The sequence below is a fragment of the Parambassis ranga genome, chromosome 19 (genome assembly GCF_900634625.1).
Source record: "Parambassis ranga chromosome 19, fParRan2.1, whole genome shotgun sequence".
NCBI lineage: Eukaryota > Metazoa > Chordata > Actinopteri > Ambassidae > Parambassis > Parambassis ranga.
Window position 1 is genome coordinate 11,284,375 of NC_041039.1, and position 16,547 is coordinate 11,300,921.

Below are 16,547 nucleotides of genomic sequence, written 5' to 3' on the forward strand. Positions count from 1 at the left end.
ATCCCCTTAGAGGCCCGCGCAGGATATCCCGGTCGATTATCCTCTCATCAGACTTATATTTTCTCTTTCATTTTTTTCCCTGGTGTTGATTACAGTTTGAGAAATCAATGATTTGATTAATTGCTGTTTATTCTAGTAATGAGGCAAGAGAAGGAAGTATCAAATCAGATATGACAGTGGAGCAATGTGATCCTACCAGTGCAGATAAAGGAGGGAACTGGTGCAAAAAAAAAAAAATCCCACATTTACAACTGCAATGTTGTTGTAAATGTACCTGTCAGCACACACCTCTGCTGCTTTCCCTTCCTCCCAGTGAGCACAGACAAAGGCCATTAAGTCATTTCAGTCTGCATGTAGAATGCGGATCACTCACTGAGCAAAGCTGCACAGCACGTGTGCACTGACAGAAGGCCTGCAGAGAAAGCTTTCTTTTATTTTCTTTGACTTTGAGTGGATACAAGAATACAATGTAAAATATTGCATTAATACACCATTTCACTATCTTACATTACATATCTATTTTTGTTATTTTATTTGATTCTGTTTTACTCTGTTCCAGTTTTGCCTAAGAAAGCCTACACTTGGCTAAAATCAGTCTCTTAGTAAAGCTGTCAAGTCATAGGTCCAGACTGAAATATCTCAACAATTGTTTGATGGATTGCCATGAGATTTTACAGAGACATTTGCGGTCTGGAGATGATGAAGCCTGCAGACTTTCGGTGATCCCCCGTCTTTTCTCCTAGCATCACCATTAAGTTGACTTTTTTTTTTTAGTGAAATGTTTCAGCAACTATTAAACGGATTGCAGTAAAATTTAGTCCAGATACCCATGGTGCCCGGCGGATGAATCCTAATAACCTCTGCGGTCCCCCACTCCAGGGAAATATCTGAAGATTAGATCGACTGGCATTAGTTTTAGTACAGGCACTCTGAAACGCTGTGTTCTAAGGTTGACATTTGTGGTCTTGAAATTGTTTCAACAACTAATGAATGGATTACTTTATTACTGGAAGCCTACTCGCCATTCATTGGTCTTAGCAGGCACAACCCACCTCAGACGGTGCAGTATTGCTGGTGAGGGACACAACAAATGCATTTCATTGGACACAAAATCTGTGTGCAGGATTAGTCATCAATCAGTGCAGTAAATTATGTATTTAGACATACTTATTTTAAAGTAAGAAATGACAAGCTAGCACTTTTAGGGTTTAGCTAGTTTCATATCCTATCCATTAACAGGGTGGATGTGGTGTTACTGCATCCAGCCACCAGGGGGCAGCGCTATGTATAAGGGGTGTGTTGTATTTGTGCTCTTCCCACAGGCATGTGAACTGCTAGCATTGAGTTGACACTTGAGATATTTCTGAATGATGCGAAAAAAAACATAGATTAAAAAAATAGTGTATTTTTAGTATTTTATCACACTGTCTTTGCTTCCGCATTTGACACAGCCATGGACTGTAAGATACGATAACCACTCCTAATATCTCTCTGCTCTTTGAAAGCCTCCCTCCAATGTGACTTAGATTATGATCTTTCCAGCATTAGTAACTTTCCCCAATCCTGTGGCACAAGAGTGCTTTTGTCAGCTCTGAATGGCTTGTGCGATGATACGGAGTAAACATACACACCTTCAACGCTTACACACACACACACACACACGTAGTGTCACTGCATCGGATTGCTTTCTCGCAAACAACTCACCTATAATGTCACTATCCACTCTCTGCTCTGTTACCATGGCAGCTATTAACTGTTCAGAGGTATTCATGTGCAGAGGCTACTCTAAAGAACGGATTGTTCTTGCTCGCAGTACACAAAGCTTTTGGCGGCGCACTTTGACCCCGCTCATAGCCTCAGTAACCCACTATTTGGGAGAGAGTTAAGACCGTGTGGAATTCTACCAGAAAACAGTGCAGCTCAACGAGTCAGTGGTGGATGACACAGTTTTTCACTAACTACTAAATTGTTAAGTCTTGTCTTGCAAGATCTTTAAAATGTTATTTATCAAATTAATAAATGACAAAAAAATTAGAAATCGTGAAAATTGCATTTTAACAGTTGCCTGGATTATTGAAAACACAGACAAACATGCTGTGCATAGCTTCTCAAGTCATACAGAGGGTTTTGTGTGAGTTTATAAGGGGATCTCACTGAAACCAGCTGAATGCTGTGTGCATTAAACAATCTATGTGGTCTGTCTGAGGCTTAGGCTGCTCTTAACCACAGATCTTATGTCAGATTACTAAGGCACAGACACTATAGTAAATCATGAGTAGGGTAGACAAATACCTGACCCTATTTCAGCAATTATGGGCAATGGCTGCCTACCTAAAACAACTATTTTGGAAAAGAGAGAAAACAAAGCAATAGGAGTTCTTTCATCTCTGTCTCCTGCTATGTCTTCTCATCCCTACCAGTGGAATACTAAATACACCAGAAAGAATGTAGGCTCCAGCCCATATAACAGATACATGCAGGGGGAAAAAAAGGATGCAAATGTTGGTACTGTGAGTGCATATGCCGGGCACAGTTTAATTCATGAACATACTCCTCAATGTGTTTCATTAGGCAAACAAAAAGGCTTTCAGTGGTCCAATCATAAAAGAGTGCAGCCAAGCTATGAACATTGCTAATTAAAATCTGCTCAAAGAAAGCCTTGTTTTCCACTCGCCATCTCTATCCAAACCCATGTCTGTGTGTACGTCTCTCTACATGGAATAGGCCTGCTTTTATTTCACTTGGACTGAGGTCCCACCAATAAAACATGCCGATATTTCTTTGAGCTAACAAGCTTCTCCTTCGGTTGTGATACAGTTACATTATCTGAGTGGCTGTAGCCGTTGGTAGCGTTAGCTGTGAGGGTCAATTAAGAAGAAGCAATAACACAGCTGCTGGTTGTATAATACCTGTTGCACTCCTATGGCTTCTTATTGTAAATAATGCTTAGAAATCCTAAAACTAAAAAGTTAAGACAGAGTTGTTGCTGTTATTAGATGGGATGGATAATTGTTCCAGCATGCATATGGGTCCAAAGAAGAAGGGAGCCATTTAACAGCCAGTTTATTGCCTTGACAAATAAATCTTAACAATAACTGCCTCAATTTCAAGTGCTAATGATCTAATCATACTGCTACGTGCCAAAGGAAGGGACTCTGTTATCATCCTACACGCGTCTTCTCATATGTTACCCAACCACCCACTATGGTAAACAGATATATTTCCATCTCAGCTTCATTCCCTCTGTGCCTTCATGTGCATGTCTCTGAGTCACACTCATCGTTTCATCTTTTTTTTTTCTTTTTCTTCTTCAGCTGTCTCTCTTTTATTACTTTGCTTTCTCTTTCTGCTGTTTTCCACAGAGTCGGCACATACAGAATTTGTCAGGGAGACAAAAATGAGGGAGGAATTCACTTTGGTTGGCTCCCTGTGGTGTCGGGTTTGATACCATTCCCCCTGTGTCCCCCTCTGTGTTTGATGTGTGGCATAAGGCTGACTCAACACAGTGAGATATACCAATGATGGATTTGCATTCAAATTAATCTTGAATTGAGCTGACAAGCACGTGAAATCCAGCAAATTATTAGAGTCTCTAGCTGGAGTACCGATGCCACTGAGAGAGGAGGGGCAAAGCAAACAGTACCACAGTTTTCTCTTTCCACTCGCTTTTTTTTTTTTTTTTGGTTTGGTGGAATGAGATCAGTGAGATAATGTCGAGTGTCATTTGAAGGAAAGTAATGTGGTGTATAGCTATCACGTGGTAACACCCAAATGAGTGTTTGGCAGTTTGTATAGTGCCCACTGACGTTAGCATCAGAGCACCAGCTCCAATCTAGGAAACACACGCACCAATGCAAAAATGTATAAATCTCACTGCACCTGTAAGTCTTGTCAGTGGTGTCAGAAATCTACAATGACTTGACAACAGCAACCAATCACCACACAGCTTCACATGACATCGTAACCCACTAATAATTCTGCACCCAATCTTAACTTATCCACACAATCTCCATATAAAACTCCATATAAGACTCCAGCTGGCCGCCTCTAGGACACAGAAAAGCTGATAAAACTTTGTGGAGCCTGGATCTTAACCCCCTGTAGTACATTTAGTCCTGCAGCATGGCTGCTGGTCTGCAAAGGTTCATGCCTCACTAACACTAGTTAAGTGGTGAATAAAAGGAAAAGTGTGAATATGAGAGTCTGCATGTTCTCCAGAATATATCTCTTTACAAATTACCGCAAATGTGCAATTATTCAAGTGAATAATACAGTGAGGATCTGTGTGCCAGGCTTAGTTTTAAATTGAGGATTTTAGAGGCCTGGCCTGATGGAGATGGACACCCTTATTGGTATTATATTTATGGCCTTGAAACAGACACACATGCTCAGGGCACCCTGCTTTTCCCTCATCCAGCCACAATTGAGCACGGCGTCGAGATTCCAATCAGGGTTGAGCCAGCAGACTGAAGGGATTATTTATGCTGGAAAGGATGAGGAAACCTCGAGGAGGGAGAGAGACGTGTGTAGCCCTTCTATACTTGTGAGAACCAAAGGTCTATCTCAAAGATAAAAACTTGAGGAAAGTTCTCATTTTTCCAGTCGACATTTAAACAATATTGGCAAATTTTGGCAGCATGAGTCAAGGAGCATTCTAAACATTCCTCTTTTTTTTTTGTTTTTACTACAACTTGTGCCACACTCTGCAGGCAGATTAACATTAGATTACCTCTGTGCACACTGACATGCTGTTTCAGTATATCTTCAGCGTAATTACTTCCACCTTTCTTTCTGGTGGGAAAACGTGAATTCAACAAGTCTCTCTTAAGCGACCTTAAAATTGTGATTTGCGGTTGAAATGCTGAGTTGGCTTATACACACTAAATGCAGTTTAATCCTGAAATCATGTTTGTAATTGTACGCCAGCAAACTATGAGGATCCAAAGTTGTTGAGATGTTTTTGGGAAAGCTGATCAGATTTTGATGTGTGTGGTTTTAAACTGCAGGGAGAGGTTTGGTAAAGAAGTTGTTGTGCAACATGATAGAAAGAAATTTTCCCTGAGAACTCCCATTGCTAATGTGGTTGTGAGGATGTTTGTATGCTGTGCCGTTGTGTGTGTGTATCTGCATACTTTTGTATTAAAAGTCAGAATGGAAAAGGCTTTGCTTCATAGAAGAGAGATGTTCAAGCACTCAAATTAAGCTGTCTTTCTTCAGTGTTTCTGTCTGAAGATACTCACAGATACTCACTACACACACACACACTCCACACAAAAACAATGTCTGTCTCTGCCTGCTCAGTTTTTTGGCATGGCTGCTTGCTCTTGGGAAGTTCTCAAACAACCCAACATCACTACAGCCAAAGCCACATCAAATAAACACACACACAGATAGTTGAATATATTTTACTATCATGCCCGCTTTATGTTATGAGACAGCGCTGGATAAACAGTACAGCTACAAACACACACTTTGCTTTTTTGAAAATATGTGTGCACACAAACGGGATCCACTGCAGCAGCAGTCCCCTCAGGCTTGCTGAGTTAGCTCCTTCTCCTACCACCATTACCACTGTATTGTAAATACTCCTCAGCATGTATTTACGCTGGGATTTCAGAACCTTGGAAAAAAAAAAGGTTGGAACAAATAAAGGAATGTGTTACACACCGGTCAGATAGTGGGAACCCTCAGTCTTATTATCTTTGTGCTTAAATTTGTCTTGGATTGTACATTCGGGGGGGGGGGGGGGGAGCTACAGTGATCCTTCCTGTATCTGAAGTCACTCACCTACACAACACACACCTACGTCACCACACATATGAGAACAATTACACGGTCTACTCCTGTGAATAAATTAGTCTAATCAAATTCTCTCTTGCTTGACATCTGTACCTAAATCCCTCTATCCATGAAAGAATGCATTCAGCAGCTTCCATGACGCCTGCCGTAACCCATCCCGCCATTATTCCCTCCATTCCTCCATCCCGCCATTAATCCCTCCATCCCTCCTTTAGAACAGTTAAATGTGCACGCGAACGTTTTTGTAAATTTCTATACATGTAGAAAATAATCAAATCATTATGATTTTAAAGCTTTAAAAATCAAAAGTAAGCCAGATACACATCCATACTGGAAACTACTCCCCTCCACCCCCCTTACATTGTGGCAAAAACGCTCCATGCCTCTGACTTAGTGGAGGAAGATATCAAAATAGATGTAATGTGAAACCTTTTGGTACATCTGGTAATAAGCTTTGCAGAAGCATTCTGGACCACTTGTAAAAGATCCAGCGATTACCCGCTAAAGCCTGTAAAAAGAAAGTTGAATGGATCCAAGCAGAATGTAATAAAGGCATGAATGATCTTCTTTATAGCAGCAGACTTTCATTGATAAGAAGCAGAGGAAATCAAACACTAGCCTGGACTGGATAGTGTTTACACTATCTGCATCTTTGATCCATCTTTGAAGTAATCGTATCAAATTATTATTCGACATTATGAGGCTAAGTTTGACTGAGAACAGCATACGTGATATACTGACTGTGAAAACAGAAAAGCAGACTGAAAGCAGAGGAAGTGATTGTTAATGCTGATGTGATATTAAAGAGCATGCACTCAACGGGTAAACAAATGCATCGTTGCCTGTTTGTTTCCTTAGGTTAATAATAAGTTTAAGATGAAAATCATGCACTTAAATGTGTGTGCACACTGTGTGTTTATGTATATGCTCATGCCACTGAATCAAACAGAATATTGAACAGACCCATTTCAGTCATTTTCGGGATGAAACCCGTTACTTGACATGCCATGATGGCTCCGCTGATGACACATATGCTCGTCTCCTGGCAACAGATGTCTCAGACTTCTGGCACAGTAAGTGCTCGTTGTGCCAGCAAAGTCTGTACATGATCCATTGTAGCATATAACAACAACAACAACAACAAAAGTACACATTTTATCCATCCACCCCGACAGCAATTGAGACTCACATTTGGGAAACATTTTCAGTCAAACACGTAAACCAAAGAGTCAGAGAGGGTTCTGTGATTGGGCCTGATTACTCCCTCTTTATTTTGTGTTAAAGTTCCAAATAAAATGCAGCTGGGTATCTTGAGGACATCACACACACACACACACAAATCTCCCGCAGGTACACACACTTTTCTGTGTTTCATCGGGAAAAGCCTGTTGCTATGAAACCATGTGAACACAGACAGTTCAGATGTACAGCTCAAAGCTGAGACTGCCTGTCAAAAATAAATAATCAATGGCTTCAAAGAGCCTGTTTATGTCAGCTTAAATGTACTGAAGAAAAAAAAAACACAGGTTGCACTCAAAGCTTTGAAAGGAAGCCAACTAATAAACAAAAATGGATTTTATCAGTCCAACAAGGACCTTTCAGATACACAGAGATAAAGAATAGCAACTCGGCCACCAGAAAAAAAAACACCACTTAGAGACAGATAGGGGAAAAAATATGCCATGAACATAATGATGGGTTGCTAGGAAACTAAAGCATATAGCCGATTTTTGTTGATAGAAGTTCCTGTCCCATCATCACAGTGAGAAAGTGTCTCAAATGCAGAGTTCTAATGATTCAATGATTGTTTCTTACTTATTATTGGACCTTACAGACAAGTGGTATATTTTTATGATGGAATATATGGAACTTGTGGTCCATATTGAATAAATGTTACCATTAAACACCAAAGTGTGCAAATTTGATGGTAGCATCTTAAATCGGACCGGATCACAAACCATCACGATGTACGTGCTGCGGTCAGAGGCACGGCCCAGGAACCTAGTTTTTTTTTCAGGATCTTACAGAAATGATTTCAGTGTGTGACTATTTATTTCAATTTTGATCCCACGCTGAAAATCGTAATGACAGATGACAGTATTATTGTTATGGAATGGATTATGGGTCAGGCTTAGGCAGACTTAACTGGCGCCTCAACGCACATGAATCAGGACAAATTCTTCAAACTAGTGAAAATGGAGCTGCCTAACATTCTTGTTTGACCACACAAGGGATTGACACATAATCAGCTTCTAACCGTGTGCTTGTGAGTGCATGATGGCTCTCTCCCATATCCTGCATTCATTTGGAGTGCCAGATAAACATGTAATGTATTGTATTTTTACACGGACCTGTCAAAACTCAGCATAAGTATTGTTTTATTTCATCCAATTACCCTTTGAAATTTAACACCAAAATAAAGAACAAATTGGAGGAATATAAGAATGGGCAGGTGAGCAGATGGGACTTACTTTTTGTTCTGATTCTCCTTTCGGTCAGCAGAGCCCAGACTCTGGAAACAAGTGAAGAAAAACAGACATTAGAATTCCTCATGTAAACACCCATCCATATATATATATATATATGAAGAAGGAAACTCAACAATCCTGCAGACATCCTGCTTTTCCCAGTTGGGGTGATCAACAGTTAATATATGTCTCAATACCCTTAGGGCAACACCAATCAAATCATCAGTGACATCATCAATCACACAGAAAAAGTGAATCCAGAAAAAGAATAAAGGGAGAGACACATTTATAATCTATTTTACTGATGATGACATCAGCTCAGTCCAAGTGCAAAACTAATACTTCCTGCCAGCTCTGCTCGACAGGGTGCCCAACACCACCGGCAGCACCAACCTATTAGACACACACTCACACAAAGACACACACACAGGTGCAGACACACATATAGTATTGTATCCCCTGCTGTCCACATCTTCCGGAGCTGTGTAACACTCAGAGGTGACACATGCTGAGATGAACTGTGCACACAAAGCACACACACACACACGTGGCCTTAGGCTAAAGACATCTTTTGACTAAAACTGTGTTCCTAGTTGGAAATAACACAAATCCATGCCATTAAAAGCGTCTAATAATACCTAAGGTGAAACTGAACCCCTTAGTGTGAGAGCCTGTCAATCATCCTGTAGCCCAGTGTAACCCTTACTTACCAGGAAGTCTGATACAGAACTGAAGTAAATGTTAAATGAAGGCTGCAATGTTCAATTAAGGCTTAATAAATGTAAATGGACTGCAATTAGGATCATGACCACGGTTAGAAGACCTGCACTGACCTTCTCAAATATACATTTACTTCATTAAGTCATGATTTCTCTAATACTTGACTCATACCATTAGCTAATACCAAAGACAATTTATATGTATTATTCATAATTGGAAATCATTTAAGGATACATTTTAATTTTAAGTGTCGGATAATACATTGATTTTTCTCTTTGAATCTCAAACTGAACATCAGAGAGATCAGGTGTGTGTGTGTGCTTTTATGTGAGCATCACAGTGACATTTTGACTCCGCTCACATTTTAAATGTGTGTGTGCTTTTATCTGTGTAGTGCATTGACATTTTGACTTTCCTGTGCATATACTGTATGTATACATACAAGTTTCATCCTCCTGGTGGGGACAGGATGTGGCATATAGAGCGACTAACCTTTCACCTCCCCCAGGTAGCAGAAGCACTCACACCTGACAACTACCAGAGCGTTAACATCTCAGTCACTTATTTAAATGACAGCAGAGAGCATATGGGTGATCATTATCTGGCTTTTTTGTAGGATGTATTTCTGTACAGTAGATGAGATCATTAAGACAACAGATATACAGAGACCATATGAAAGGGATTGCATGGGTGTGATTGTAATAAACAAAAAGGAATCAATCATTGCGTTTGTCTTTCAGTAAGTCACCAGATTGCAGCTTTAGCCACAAGTTAGCATCTTCCTAAGTGTGTGTGGAAGCAGGTGTTTGAGCACATACCTTTACAGAAGCTGCCAAAAATATCCCTCACAGCTGTGGAAGCACAGACAGTATTTTCTGTTTCTTTGCTAAAAGCCTCAAAAAGATAATCCCCTTTAAATGTGTTTTTTTAAAGCCAGAAAAAAGTACAGTAGACATAAAGCATCATATCTGAGGAACACCTTCACTTTGCATCTGTTAATTCCAACGTACACATACCTGTCGAGTCCAACCTAGTAAACCCAGTCGGAGGACGTTACTCCACTCTCCCTTGTCTTGGAAAAAAAAAAAATCCAAAGTCCTCTCTGTGGTGACTCTAATTGCTGTTCACCTGTTCTACTTCAACTCTCCAGCTCTGTTTCCCTCCCTCTCCCTGCAACTCTCTGGATTTTTCCTCTCCTTCTGCTTAAAGCTGTTGGTCACACGGAGGTTTGCGAAGCTTGCTCCAACGGTGGCTGCTACTGCCACTGACTTGTTGTACTTTAATTGTAGTTGCTAGGCGATAAGCTTCTCCAATTCTGCACACAGAGTGAAGGGAAGAACGGGAGGGGAGGGGGGAGGGGGGAGTGATAGAATAGGTGGTGGGGGAGTTGGAGGAAATGCTCATTATAGACAGTAAAGGGGAAGGGGTGTGTGTGTGTGTGTGTGTGTGGGGGGGGGGGTTACAGGAGAGAACAGATATGGATGGATGAAGGAGACTTCCTTGTTGTACCTTCAGGATCACCTTGGGCAACCTGACACATTTAAGCCACAGCAACGGGAGGAGGATTTGCAATAAATGCTTAACAATGGCATTTAGAGAATTCCTTTACATGCGTTTCCGAAGATCTTTTGTTCGGTTGACTTTTTCATTCAGCTCATTAAATGTAGAAAAAAAACAGTTACGCTTTGAAGGACAACTCAGAGTTTGCAGAAAATAAACAATCAACTAATTATCTTATATATGTTTTTGTGTGCCGTTTTCTAAAGCTAACAAATAGCTAAACTTGTTTTCATTATGTAAAGACACCAAGAGCTAGTCTTGAAAGCAGCTGGAGGTATACAAGATTACAAGAGCATGAGATCCCAACGCAATCCATCTTGCAGCACTACAGCAAGCTACAGAGAGGAACTACAAGTACTTAGTAAGGACAAGGTTTGATTGGTTAAAGTTATTCATAGATAGACAGTTTATGTAATCAAATGTTTACTAAGGCACGTTTTCAGATGTAGTGTAAAACAGAAACCTCCAGGTTGTAAGCATCTTCATATCTGCTTTACGGATGGACAATTCAATGTGGCTGTCTCTAGGGACTGACTTGCCTCTAGTGGCCACTTGAGGTAGTGCAAAACATATACATCACGAAACACATTTGAAAGTTAAGAGCAAATCAACAAGTACTGCCATCTACACTGGCTGCACAAGACACAACAGACCCAGTGGTGGAGTAACAGATTATGACTATGACCCACATAACAACTGAGGTGTAGACAATATCTTACAGCAACGGGCAAGTCTTTTATATCTGTTGTATGTCAATATAAATCAGTTCAGTAATACATTATTAATGTACGTAGTGACCTTTAATTAATGTGGGAGAGAGAGAGTTTCTGTGTGTCTATGTAAGAAATACAGTATGTGCATGTGTATGGTGTATTATGAGTCACTGTGCTTTTCAGTGTCTGTGGGCACAGACTAATCTCTGCCACCTCATTGTTCAGAGAGTGAGTACACAGTGGTATAGGGAACATTAGTCATAGCTGGTAGAAATGTCAAACATATTGGCAGTGTTCTTAAAGTCTACACAGGAGGAAATATTCTTTTTTTATCACCTTATTTCTACTTATGTCCATCCATCTATACCTCCACCCACCTCTGCTTACTTAAGAAAAAAACAATCCACCTGCCAATTTTAGGGACTGAAACTGGAAGAGATGCGAGAACCCAGCTTGCAGCACTGAGAGGCAGCAGCAGGTTGTCCAAACACCTGCCAGTCAAGAAGAAGCTTTACTAAAAATATCTCACACAGCAAGAGTCCATCAATTACACACACACAGCCTGACAAATAAACTCAATTCACATACATGCACATCTGCACATGCACACACATATTGCTCGAAGGCCTCTCAGTGGGTTCCTTTTGGCCTTTTAGTGTATCCTTTACCATGTGGGCTCCTGAGAGAAGAGTGTGACAGCTGGCTGAAGGATGCACCGTATGCACCAGCAAGCCCCCTAACAAAGGCGATTAATAAATCTGCTACTTAGAATTTACAGCGACACCTTGACTGTTTATAGTTAACAATTCTGCCCTGCAAGCAATATACAATGTTTTCTGTTGATGGAACATTAAACCAAATCACATCTGTCTACAAAAAAATGAGTAGGTGTGTTTTAGATTTAAATGAAGGTTTGGTAAACCAACACTAACAGACGTGAGGATGATGGAGGATGCGAACAGCGTGTTCTTTTTTCTTTTTTGAGCTAATCCATTTTCCACTGTGGTGTTAGGCAGAATTAATAGGGCTTATAAAAAACTCAGACACTTTTAAGGCACAAAAAAGAAGAAAAGAAAACAGATGACAAGGGCCATGGGTAGCAGGGGTACACACACACACACACACACACACACACATACATTATTAGTAACAAATGGACAGAATAGCATGAAGATGAATGGAGGCAGGTTGTTCAACAGGTACACTGTGCAGGTGGGCAGGTGTATTGAAAGACTTTGAATACTTCTGTCTACTTTTTAATGACATACACGTTGTGTCATGCTTTTTGATTTCTGTGACCAATCAAAACATGTCAGCAGCTCTGTGTGATGAGAGAGTGACAGGGTGGTTCTTCTCCCCCCCTCTGCATCACTGTCTCCACTTTTACAATGTCATTATTTGTATAGGATTCCCCCTCCCAACTCTTGTGGTCTTGGGACCAAAGGGACCAAACATGGCTCATAAATCAACACAGCAGAGACTATGGATATTTACCCATAAATCACTGCGGCGGAGCCACCTACAATCAAACTAATGGGGCTGGAAGACGTGCTGTCATCCAAGCCATGATGTCACCAAGCCCGAGCCTGTGGGTGTTGATGCTGGTGGTCGGCCTCTGGTTCTGCATATATATTTGTGTGAGTGTGTGTGTGTATGGGGGGGGGGGGTGCCTGCATATGTGGCTGCTGGTCTCTAGCGATGTGCGTGTGTGAATGTGCGTGTATGTGTAAGGGGGGGTCTGAGTATGTGGTGGTAGGTCTACAGTTCTGCTTGTGTAAGTGTCTGTGGTGAGTGTATGTGGGAGGCAGGACGTCTGTTTATATGGGTTTGTGTGTACTGGGGTTGCCAGTGTGTGTGTGTCTGCTAGTATATACTTTCATCATGTCTGTGCATTAATGTACACATTGATCTATACACACACTGGATATCTTACACCGGGCACACACAGACAGACAGACACTTGCACAAACACACACACTGGTCTTGTGGTTATTGCTGGCTTACAATGGGTGTGGGATTCCTTAGAGAAAATCTAAACAAGTCGAGTGGTTAGCACGGGTCTGCCACGTTTCCACACAATGGTGCTCATTGACATAAATAACTGGGGACTTTGTGAAATGGGACACCCATTAACTTCTCCTCCACAGATAATTGCCCATTAGATCTTGGAAGAGAGCTGGATTGAGAAATAACTCAAGTCTGACGCTAAATGCAACTTGTAATAATAAAAAAGTCACATTGTGAAAGGGGGCCTGGAATCCGTTAAGATGGGTTGGCTTTTTGTACTATCATCCAGCCAAGCACTTGGATTATCAACAAAGAAAACGATGGCTTGTTGTAGGAGCTCTGCAGTCTGCGCCTTGTGCTTTGAACATGGAAAAGTTGATGACAACAAGGGGAAAAAGCAACAAAGAAAAAGAGAACTGCAAATTAGAAAATAACATGAAAGGCAGGAATAAATTATTGTGGAATAAAACAGAAAATGTAGAAGTCAAGTTTGGTAAGGAAATTAAAGTAGAAAATATGAATAACACAGGGCTATTTGTTGTTGTTTGAGTTAATTTGTTTGAGTTAATAAAACCCCTGCAAGGGATCCGTTCCTAACGTCAGTAATGACGTGCACCATTCACTTATAGACACCAGCAACAACAGGCTTCACCTCAGATGAATCAGAAGACATAGTTTTGTTGTCATGTCCGCATATTCTCTATAAATTGATGTGCCCTTGTCAGCACTTCACTTCCACTTACTGTCATCTGCCTCACTCTGTGCGCCTGTGTGTGTGTCACAACAACGTGAGGACAAATGATCCAGAGTACATGACTCATTTACAAAATCAAATGCCTCCTGCCTACGCCCCTCGCGGCGCTACCGCACACGATACTGAAATACGGGATGAGTCAGATTGGATGCAAAATATGATGACGATAATTATCAGCATAAATCAACTTTAACAGCCCTCCTTGTTTCTTACATTGACATAATGAATATAAAGTTAAAGGAGTGCATTAATGTTACTATTAGCAGATGTTTGTTGTTGTTGCTCAAACATTATCCACCTGACATGCGTACTTTCACATGTACATACAGTATACTCACTCCACTTACACATACCAATGGCCATGGCTCTATTTATTTCCCCTCATTAGTTTTAAATGGTCCATCCAGACGTTACTGTGGCCCGTGCTTTTAATCACTGGAGAGAACTAGGCCCAGCGCTAGCTTTGACCTCTTTGATGTCCCCCATTCAGTCTGTCAACAAACCTAGCATGCTGCTGTGTTTCCTTCCTTTCCCTTTCTACTGCTGCAGCCCACTCTGCTGCACTTTGCAAAGTGCTTTTCTGATTTCTGAGTCACACATCTATCAAAATAATGTAAGAAGTGTTGAGATTTTTTTTTTAATCACTGGGACTTTATGAAAATTACAGAGATATTTGAAAATGATTTAGGTGCCGAAATGACTGTGGCAGTGCACGCTCCTGTTATATTATCCTTTATAAATGGTGACATAAAACGTCTTGATGCCACTATATCAATATTATTTCTATATCTTCTGAACAGCAATGATGTCATTTTGCTGCTCTTAATTATTAGAATCAGGCAGTTTGACAAATGAGCTGGATCATGCTCAGTTTGAAATAATCCTTCTCTTGACAACCCCCAGTTAACAGAGATCTGTGGCCTGTGCGTGACAGCTAGTGATTCTTTAATGATGATATTTTCACACTCAAGGATCCAGGGCTTAATTTATAATTATGTGTTAAATAGATGTTTTTTTAAATAAAATGTAAAAGCAAAATAAGTGTCGAGTTATATAATGGCCCCACCAGTGTTACAAAACTAGCAGTGTGTTTGTGTTTGACGTGATAGCGGGGGGTCGAGCCACATGTCTAGCCACTAACAAGACATGTTAAGGAGAAAAATAAGCCTTTTGATATGAATGACATCATCACAGCATGACCTGTTTTTAATTTCTGACTGGAGGTTTTCAACACACACAGTTAGCGAGGATAGCACTTCATTGTGGTGGGTGGATGACTGGACTTGTGCCTCATTTGGTTAGAAGCAAAACGTCGTAATAAAGAGGAGCAACTGATGACTAATGGGAAATTATAGTCGGAAAACAGCGCTGAAAATAGGTAACAATTCATTTCAATTTAGCTTGTCGTCACCACATGTATTTCAAATTTTAGAAATTTGGGGTTAAAAAGCAGGTACAATGTACACTTAGGTGGTACAAGTCAGTGTGTGTGTATGTGTTCTCTCCTGAAAGTGATGTATTCCATTTTAATACAGCATATTTGTTTTGGAGCATGATATGTATTTGGTCATGAGACATTAATAGAGTAGAAAACATGTTGAAAAATGAGCTCGCTGACGTGTGTGTTTGAGCACACTGTATGAGTATGTGTGGCTCTACGAGTGAATGTGTGTGTGTGTGTGTGTGTGTGACTTGAGGCCCATGCTGTCACTCAGCCCAGCTCACAGGGTGGTCCAAACACTGAGCCCTCTTTACTCAGTAACACACACACACACACACACAAGCACATGCACACAAACAAACAAACACTCACTGGTGTACATGTAATGACATACGTAACAAAGTATACATAAATATATGGCCATATATATGACCATAATGAAGCAATCAAATAACCTCAGCGCTTCCCCTCTTCCTGTCCCAAACCGTACACCTAAATATACTGCCACAGAGTCCATCATCGCACAGCGGCAGAAACGGGGAGTGCAGAGGAAAGGAATGACGATACACAGCAACCCTTTCATGCTCCACATTTCTTGTGGCAAAAGGTTGCACTGGAAGGATGCTAAGTTTGACAGCAGTCTGTATTAGCCAGTAAGTGACTGTCATTTGGCAGTCTTTTGGTAAGTCGTTGAGGCAAATCTGCAGGACTGACTTAGTGGTGAGAGAGGAGGAAGTCTGCTGGCCTGTCCTGCCAAAATTTCACTCTGTTAATTTAGAATCTGCAAAAAAAAGCTCAATAAAAGCAGAACACCCACTCACTTCCTGATAATATTAAAGGAAACCTCTGAATGTGTGTCAGTGGAAGAAATCTAATGCAAAATCTTGACCCATTTTTAAAAAAAGAAAAATATCACACATGACTTTAGGCTGTTTTTTTATGTTAAAATAGATTTAGCAAGGATGGGACACCAAAAATTGTAAGAGACTGTGCCCACAAGAATGTGATGGGGGGCTGTTATCAGGAAAAAGTCAGGGATGTGAAGTGGAAAAGGATGATGAAAGGTAGTTCTAGTGTGGACATAT

At 40.7% G+C, this 16,547-nt stretch overlaps 1 protein-coding gene across 1 annotated transcript in view; it reads right to left on the reverse strand.

Annotated features, from left to right (window-relative positions):
- The window catches only part of ankfn1b (ankyrin repeat and fibronectin type III domain containing 1b), a 33,315-nt gene extending 25,007 nt beyond the window's left edge, over nucleotides 1-8,308 (reverse strand). Inside the window, exon 1 of the mRNA XM_028431385.1 lies at nucleotides 8,271-8,308. The gene's annotated coding sequence lies outside the window, so the exon portion shown is untranslated. The remainder of the gene's footprint in view (nucleotides 1-8,270) is intronic.
- Nucleotides 8,309-16,547: the final 8,239 nt, after the last annotated feature.